Below are 9963 nucleotides of genomic sequence, written 5' to 3'. Positions count from 1 at the left end.
AGAAGGCAAAAATGGAGACAAAAAGAATTACACAGAACCCTCACTCGGAGGGAACCCTCCCGAACTCTCGGCCAAGAGACAAAGCACACAAAGAAACCCTAACCTTCTTTTTGCTCTCACCTTTTCGTCTGTCTGGTTCACATCCCGAGGAGCAAATAAAAGCGACGATTGAAGGCTGAGATTGCTCCTCATAAAGTATGCACAGAGGGCTGAGATTCAATCGTGCATCACGATTGATTATTCCAACAGAATTGATCAGAGGCAGGGAAAGCAATCAGGCAAGAGAATAATCGGACGTAATCAAGGAAGGGAAGGATGGTGCCACGCGTTACCATCCGGCAAGGCCAAGTGTGGCAGCCTACGGTTGCCACACGAGGCTTACCCATCCACTTAAGAAGAACGACACCGTTTGGTGCTTCACCTTTAACAAAGGTAATAGAAGAAAATGAATGTGTGTATATATATATATATATGATCAAGAAATGAAATTTAAAATAAATTAAAATTATCGAACATATTAAGTTTTTTAAATAAAAATAAAAATTGAATATAAAATTAAACTAAAATAAAACTGCAAACAAAAAAATAAAAAATAAATAAATTTGTTGAATGGCACCAATATGTTTGGTTACAAGAATGTGATCAAACTTACTTAGATATTACGCCATTGGCCACGTGGAAAGAGCAAAAGCCATTTTGAGAGTTGCGGAGATATGCCCTCACGGTCACGGCGGTGCCGCGGCGGCCCCATTTTCGCCACTTCTTTCTTGTTGATTTCAACAAACCATGCGTGAGTACTGCGTTTCCTGAATCATTTTTTAAGCTATTTCTTCTCGAGTTTTGCTACATACCAATTACTGCTTTTTGGGTGTGTATTGAATAAAGTCACTGGATGTGTATAATAACTTACAAATTGTGCGAGCACATCGTATGGACGCATAAAAAAGTCTATGCATGGGTTTAGGGCTTGTCCACAGAAAAAATTTGAATGCTAGTAACAAAAGAATCCACTATAAACTCTCTATCACTGCGTGAACTCTTGTGTTTGTCCTTTTTAGTTTTTGATTGTGGCTTCTTTTATGGCAATACAAACGTCGGTGACTATTCCATGTAATGAATTTGTGGATGCTATTCTTTTTTAACAATGGTTTGAGTTAATTACAGAGTCACAATTGATCATGCACTTACTTCTTTTACTGTATATTTCAGTATTTCTTTGGGGGAAACAATATTATATTCATAAATACATGGTAGGATTAATAGCTAAATTTTTATGATAAAGAATTAATTAGAGGGATTTGTATGCATATTGCTGAAGCTTCCCTTCGTTTGTTTCTTGGTGTTCCATCTTCAACATTTGAAGCAAAAGCTCATTCCATGTGTCAACAGGGCCTGGCATGCACCAGTGGACACAGTCAGCTATAGTAACCTTGGTCTCATTTGGCCAGTGCCCATAATGGTTAGGATGGCCATCTGGCCTCATCAACATTGCTTCTGTAGTATCGAGCAACCTAAATTTTAAGCCCCTTCTCCTTCCTTGTGCTTTTCTCAACTCCTCCACTTGAGTCAGGTAGAACTCCAAATTATACCCGTCAAACTTCATTTCTTCTTCTGTAAGGGGCCTTTTTCTCACACAGTTTCCCCCCTTGTCCCAATCCCCATTCTCATAGTGGGGGGTGAAAATGTCCTCAAAATTGTGAGCCCCTTGAAGTTTTGAAGCCTTATAAGGGTCCTAAATGCGGTGCGGAAGGCCATTCTGTATCCATAGTACATAGTCAAATCGGTGATGTTCCTTTTATGACAGACATGGCATCCAACAATCTTACCCTTTTCATAATAAACAAATGGTCTGAAGAACCATTGGCCTGCTGAGATGATTACTATGTCTACACTTTCAATCCTAGTTGCCCAGGCTTCATCAGCCTCATCTAAGTAGAGGTTCATGAGACTGTTGAGAGAAAAACCATCCGGGTCAGCATCTCGGGCCTTAACCAAGTGTGGTGACCAGAATGCTTCTATGGTGAAATTGTAATCAGTATAGAACCAGCGTCTGAACTTTGTGTCTTGTATGTTCGAAACATCTTCAGGTTTGGCTGCCTGAAAAATAGAGTCCACGTTTACTGGGCTGCCAGGAACCAATTAATACAGTATGCAAACACAGGCAACATCTCTACTAACTTCATTAAAAAACAGGGGATCTTGTTGGGTCCTCACAATGTACCTCACTCTTCTTAGTTTTATTTATTATACATCACCGATATTAGGATTTAATTGAGTCTGTTCTTGCCTACAGTTGATGCTACTCAATTTTCTTAGCCATGAAGATAGTTTGAGCACTTACACTAGCCAAGAGGCACGTCAATGACTGCATTTGGTTTCTTCCCAACGAGTCCCCGATGAAGGCCAGAGTCTTCCCTCTGACAAGCTCCAAGAACTGAACTGGGTCAAAGAGAGGTAACCCACACTTGGCTGGCTTCCACCTCCATTTCATGAACTCAGTGTCTGGTCTCCCGAACTTCATACAGTTTTGCCGATCATCGATCACACATTTAGTTTCATTTGTGTAGTAAGGCCCCCTGGGATCTGGAACCCAGTTTCCTCTGAACAAGTTACATGAATTGTCGTCTATGGTGGCCCTGGGGAATGAAGCATTGACATTAATCTCTAGTGAAAGCAAAGGAGAAGTTGAGCCTTTGTACGGATGGAGAGGTATTGTGGTGAGAATAATCATGGATAGGAGGAGGAGGAGGACTGGTAAGATAACCTTATTGGAGCTGCCTCTCGGAAGCTCAATGGTTTTCATCATCTTGGTCTGAGAATTTGAATGAAGAAGAAGAACCCAGGCTTTGGGTTATATATAGGTAATCTTCTCATGATTGGATCAGTTTATGTAACTGAATTAATTGTCAAAGTGTCATCCATGTTTTGTGATGTAGGTGACCTAGTGTGTCCATAAGTTAGTGGAGGTATCATTAAAGGCAGTCTTGGAGTTATCGTCGACCTTACCACATCATGTTAGAAACTTCTTATTGGATGTACATATGTAAATTATCCAAGTTCTGATCATTTGTACATACATCACTACTGAGAGAAATAGATATTCGAAACACATGAAGCGTAGTCAATGCTGCAGAGCAGAGGGCCAGCACTGATAGCAACAGTATATGGTTGCTTGTTTGTGTCCGCAACTTCGCAAACTTGAGTTGAGAAAACTGAAAACGTCTAGAAGAAGTTGCACGTGGGTGGTGGGTTTAGGGAAAATGGCGTAGCTTGGTGGCCAAGCAACGGATGATTACTATGCTTTGCCACCTCTTTTTCAAAAGTGTACCTTCCCTTCACATAATTAATTAATACTTCAGTACTTGTGCTTGAGCATGACTTGTTCATCCAGAAAAACCAGCTGTGTATTGTCAATTCTGGAATCAATCCTTGGTCGATGTGCATCCTTCATTTCTCATACTTGGCTTTTGTTCTCTGGGTGGAATAATACCCATTTGACGTTGTCTGTTTTAGTGCAATTTATTAGTTAGATCTATTTGGTACAACTTTTAAACCAAAATCAGAAATGTGGTTTGATATCTTTGTGATGGTGTGTAAAATTTGTGGACAATGAAAACATGCTTAGGATGGTGCTTGAGAAGACATTTTGAGATACATTTTCTCTGTCTTGACCATAATTGGGCATTGTCTTATTTGACATTGTTGATATTTTGCCCCACATATGGTATTGATCACTATCAGATGATTATTTAAAACTTGATTTTTTTAATTAAACCACCGCTTATTAAGTTGGTGTCTTATATTCAGGCCCACCTCAATGCATAGGACACTAAAAAAAAGAGAACCTAAAAAAGAGGTGTAAATCAATAGTACAACGGAAAAAAACAGTAAAGAGGGTTCCAAAATTATTAATTATTTAAAATTTATTTATTTTTTATTTTTTGAGATGTAAAATTACTAATTTTCTTTCATTCATGATAGTTTCTGTTTGAATTGATACTTTGTATATTTTGCTATTCCATTTGAACCAAAAAATCTTTCAACTCTCTAAGTTCACAAATTATTTTTTAATATTAAACAACAAGTAGTGAGGTGTCAACTAATAACATAATGGAAAAAAAAGGACAAGAAATGGTGTTATTTTAAGAGAATAATTTAATAAAATAATTATTTGAACAGAAATTTTATTTGAGGAATTTGCACTAATCTAGACATTAAAGAAAAAAAATAAAAGTAAATCAGAGACTTTTTAATTTGCAAGACTTGGCTATGAACTCTTTATATTTTTTACTTATTCAACTGTTATGTTTTTAAATTTTTTCCTCTTGTATATATTGTTAATTTAAAAATATTTATTTTCTAAACTTATCATAAAAATTTAATTAGTGATTTTACATCTCAAAAAATAAATAAAATATTTTAAATAATTTTTAATATTTATTTATATTATTAAAGGGCCAATAAAATAACTCTTTTAGACCCACCAAAACTAAAATTGAAAGAGGAAAATTGAAAGGAAAAACAAATTTATTAAATGACGTATTAAATTAGAAAAATCTACTAAAGTTTTTCTTAAAATCCCTAATTGTAAATAATTAACATATATCGTTGGGAGATGGCCACCAAAACTTATTAAAATATGGAAACTTAGCCAAATACAGTCTTCGCTGTTTAAAGAAGAAGTGAAATTAAGATGGCATGCATGCATGGTTGATTAATTAATTTAATTAAAATAATAAGATAATTGGAAAAAATAAAAAAGCAGAAGCAAATACTGCCAAGTTCATGAAAGAATATATATATATATATATATATATGGATAGGTAATTAATGGGTATGTGGGAATATTGCATTGCATTATTTGGGAGCCGATTTGGTTCCTTCTGCTTCTGCATGTTGGATGCTGTGCGTACTTTACAGACAATTCCAACAAATCACAAGCAAACCACCTACCAGGCCTTGAGGCTTATCCTTTCCACATTATTCTCTTTTGTCTGCTCAAATCATGCCCCTTTAGAATAACACACACACAAACATATTAATTTGTATGTAATATTAAATATCAATCGACAGATTCTTTACCCTAAGGTTGCAACAAATTCAATTCCTTCCTTCATCAACATATTTGGATTAGCTGCTGCTAATCCAATCATTCGGTTGTTAGATATATACATATATATATGTCACTTCAATTATAATTAAATAATAAGATTCCTAATGAGTCACATCAATTTTATATACTTAAATAATTCTGTTTCTATGTGAATTTTATTACCCTCTTCTTAATTTTACTTTTTGAAGCATTAATTACCCTGCAGTTGTATGTACAGTACAATGTGCGATTGCAAGAAAGACCACAGCATAACTTGAGCTAGCTATTCTTCTCCATCTTCAGCACCTGGAGCAAGAACTCGTTCCAGGTGTCCACAGGGCCGGGCAACACCAGTGGACACAGTCGGCTGGAGTCTTGTTGCTCCTATCGGGCCAGTGCCCGTAGTGGTTCGGATGGCCGTCCGGCCGCAGCACCATGGCCTCTGTAGTATCCAGCAGCCTCATCTTCAACCCCTTCTTCCTCCCTCTCCTCTCTGCAACTCTAAATTCCTTCACCTGCGTCTTGTAAACTCCAGATTGTCACCCATCCAACTTCATCTCCTTCCTCGTAAAGGGCCTTCTTCTACCACAGCTTCCTCCATTGTTCCACTCTCCGTTCTCGAAATGCGCCGGCGAAAACGTCCTCAGAAATGTCAGCCCTTTGAAGCTCTTGAGGCTGCTCAGGGCCCTAAAGGCCGTCCGGAAAGCCATCCTGTAGCCATAGTATGGACTGAGGTCTTTGGTGTCGTTTCTGTTGCATAGGTAGCAGCCGACTGCCTTGCCTTTTTGGTAGTAGATGAATGGCCGGAAGAACCATTGTCCGGCTGAGATGATCACCATGTCAGCGCTTTCGATCTGAGCCGTCCAGGCATCGTCGGCCTCGTCCACGTGGAGGTCCATGATGTAGTTTTGGGAATCAGTTTCTTGAGCCTTGACCAAGAGAGGAGACCAGAGGGCTACTATGGTGAAATTGTAGTCTGTGTAAAGCCAACGTCTGAATCTTGTGTCTGGTGTGTATGAAACATCTACTGGATCGGCTGCCTGTGGAAGAAAGAGATGAACTTAGATGGGTTTTTTTTTTTTAATTTTTTTTCTAAAGAAAATATAAAGAAGAAAATGCTTGAAGAATCTGTAAAAGATTAAAAATTCGTTAAATTAATATATATCATCTAGAGAATTGTCTATGAAGATGTTATTAATTTTCCATTCAAGCCATATAGGTTTTTTTGTGTATTTTTGTAGCGTGAATGGTTTGAAGACTATCGTGGATGTTCAGTGAATTTATTCAATACACTAAAAAGCATAATAGTTAGAAAAAAAAAATAAAAAAGAAAAATTAAGAAGCCATGGATGCTTGAGTAGCAAGCAACCATGGCATGGAGAAAAATAGACGAAGTTGCAGGGAAATACAAACTTCTACACTTACACTAGCCAAGAGGCAAACCAGTGACTGCATTTGATTTCTTCCTACTGAGTCCCCAACAAAAGCTAAAGTCTTTCCTCTTACAAGCTCCAAGAACTGCACTGCATCGAAAAGAGAAAGCTCGCATTTGTAGGGTCTCCACTCCACCTCAAGAACCCGGTGTCCGGCCTCCCAAACTTCATACAGTTTTGTCGATCATCGATCACGCATTTGGTCGCATTGGTGTAGTATGGCCCCTTGGAAGAGGGAACCCAGTTTCCTTTGAATATGTTACATGATCCAGCTGATTCTGCTCTCAATCTTATTGATTTAGAACTGATTAAATCAATCCCAGTCGAATTTTCCTTCCTCGATCTGGTTGAATTAATGTTGGCAGCAATTCTACTAGGCTGCAGTAGCGATGAAGACGAACTGTTTCCCTGATCGAGAGGGACTGAAATTGAAGTTGAAGTATCATTGGTGATATTAGTCTCTGGAGACGTCTGCAAAACGGTTGTTGAATCATTGTAGAAGTAGTTGCAGAAGACTGCAATAATGGCAGTGGTGAAGATGAACTATTTTCCGATTGAGAGGATCAGTTGATATAATAATCGAGCCATTCGTAATATTACTCATCTCTAGAGACTGCAAAAGGGTTGCCGAATCATTGGTAGAAGAAGCAGCAGCAGCTGGCTGCAATGGTGGCGACGAGAATGAATGGTTTCTCTGAAAGAGAAGCATTGAGCCATTATTGGCGATAATCTCAAGCGACTTCAATGGGGAAACAGGTGACGTGCTGTCATAGATGTAGAGAGGGATTGCTGTGAGCAGAAGTAGGGTTAGGATTGGCAGCATAACGTTTCTGTAGCTGCTCAACCGCGAGTTCTTCCCGCGGGAAACTCAACGGCGATGCTGATGAACTTCATCTGAGAGAGAAGAAACTTCCTGATGATGAACACCAATTATTATAATAAAAAACGGTAAAACCAACCTAGCTATCTGGTTGCATATATACACCGAAGCCTGGCAGAATCTTCATCCCTTCACTGTATTCAGTAGTTTAGAAGACTGGCTAGGTTGGATTAACGTAACGCACGACAGTGAAATACGATTAAAATAGTATAATTTGTGTCGGCAAATAAGCAGCTTGGCGTAATTTAATAAATAAAATTACGTGATAAGAGTGGTAATAAGAAATGTTCCATTAATTATAGTCTACATCCACCAGCCTGGATTTGGACTTTCCCGCCGTCCCAACCGCTGGAAAGTACTCTCCGGTGGCCGAAGCTGGTGGTTGGCGCCTCAAGACACTGCTACGTACCATAACATGGAATACTAGTTCTTAGTACCACGTGTTATACAGTTCACTTTATTTTGGTTTTGGTATTCATATTTGGTTATTGTGTTTACGAGTCAAATAAGACATTATATCAGGGTACCCTTTTAACTTGCTGTCAATTCCTCCCAGCTCCTTAATTTATGCTTTGTGAGGCCATTGACTTCTATTTTTGGCTAAATTATATTTATCTCCGAAAGAAGAACTAAATTTATTAATCAAAATAATAACAGGGTATCCTTTTAACTTACTATATACTGCAAATTGCGAAACCATGCACGTGGCCCAACTAATTTGTCAAACTCAACGCCACGCCTCATTATATTATAATATACTACAGAGAGTGGAACTTTTCATTCCGTAGAGGGACAGGTCAGCAGCTAATAATGATGAACGTGCCACGTGGGAATTAGGCGAGCTCCTAATAAATTAATTATCTATGCTATTCACATACATAATAATAATGAAGATGACTAACAAATTATAAAGGCCAAATTTATAAATTATACCCTTCAACTTTCATTTTTTTCATTGTGCTATTCTTAACTTTTATACTTTTAAATTGGACCCCTAAACTAGTTAATGTGGTGTAAATTCATCCTTCAAGTTTTGTTTTTTTTTTTTTTATTGTGACATCCTCAATTTTGATTAATTTCAATTATACTCTTGAACTAACTAATGTACTATATGAATACTTGACCAATTTTAAAGTTAGAACTGATATTTATATGCTTATAATAACTAAAGGTTAGATTCATTGCCTTGAGGCAAGGGCAGATAGGTTGACAGACAGATTTATAGAATGGAGGTTAAAAGATTAAAATGCCCTTACCTACATTGCATTGAAAAAAATAGAATATAATATGGGCGAATGTATTTTAGTCTTTTAATTCCCATTCTATAAGGTTGTCTGTTATCATGTCTGGCTCTCAAGAATTTTTCATAAATTACTATGTTCTATAATATTTACCCCTTAAAATAAAAAAGAAATATGATAATTAAATAATGCCAATTAAGATGGGTGAAGGAACCAAAAAAAATAAAAGAAAAAAAGATTTAGTTTGTTATAAAAAAAAATTAGTATATAGAATTAGCCTTTTGACCCAAGGCCTTGACTCAACCACTACCTTGAGATTTGGATTGACCATATAATATATCGCCAATGTTAATGGAAACAAAATTCAAACGTTCGACACCATTTTCATTCTAGTTCCTAGTCTAATCCAACCAAATAATACTGTTTATGCTCATGCTCCGTCTTTCAACAAAGATGATGATGACAATAAAGGTGCGATAATTGGATTGGGGATTGGGTTCGAGATTTACATGATTCTTCTAGTTTTGATGGGTGGATTTTGGTATTACCGAGAGATTTTGTTAAAAAATGAAAGAGATGGATTAAATTTACCTCTTCTTTTGATTTTAGAATTTTTTAATACAAATAAAATCTATATCATCAATACTAATAATTCACCGTTCTTTACCAAGCGAGTGCACATCACGCATAGTGAGGTACGTTGGTCAAGTGTTCATATATCATGAAATTGGGACCAAGTAAAGTCAATGGTGCAACAATAAATAAAGGTAAAAATTAAAGGAGGTGAATTTAAGCTATATCAAAGGTGCAATTAAAATCAAATAAAGTTAAGGGTGTCATAATCAAAAAAAATGAAATTTGAGAGATTGAATTTATGCATTTGGCCAATTATAAACAAAGAATGTCATTGGGTACACGTATACTAAAAATAAAACGTAACTAATTTATTACTAAATTGAAATTTGGTGTATACTAAAATATTTTTTTATCCAAAAATAAAACTAAAAATAATATTATCCAACTATGATAGATTAGTAGTTTTAATTAAAAAAATTAATCTCAAAAAGTACTTTCCCAAGTCTTAATCCATATTCATTTAGTAGTAATTGTAAATTAATTTGAATACCAGTTGTAGTAGTAAGTAGTAAAATCCTTAAGATAAAGAGTAACAAAGAGGACAGAAATAAGAGTCAAAATTGGTGAATGTATGTAGGTGGCTTTTATGGATGGAAGTTGGCATTTGTGACGCTGTGGGTGTTGTGTGGGGGGGGGGGGGGGGGGGGGGTGGTGGCTAGTAATTAATTAATAATGAAAATA

The 9963-nt window shown here is 36.7% G+C and overlaps 2 pseudogenes; both read right to left on the bottom strand.

Annotated features, from left to right (window-relative positions):
- Positions 1-19: 19 nt before the first annotated feature.
- On the bottom strand, positions 20-2872 carry LOC127803313 (protein trichome birefringence-like 19; annotated as a pseudogene).
- Positions 2873-5165: 2293 nt separating this feature from the next.
- Positions 5166-7348, bottom strand: LOC127803691 (protein trichome birefringence-like 19; annotated as a pseudogene).
- Positions 7349-9963: the final 2615 nt, after the last annotated feature.

Source organism: Diospyros lotus, chromosome 6 (assembly GCF_014633365.1).
Source record: "Diospyros lotus cultivar Yz01 chromosome 6, ASM1463336v1, whole genome shotgun sequence".
Taxonomy (NCBI): Eukaryota; Viridiplantae; Streptophyta; class Magnoliopsida; order Ericales; family Ebenaceae; genus Diospyros; species Diospyros lotus.
This window is presented reverse-complemented; position numbering and strand designations above follow the sequence as displayed.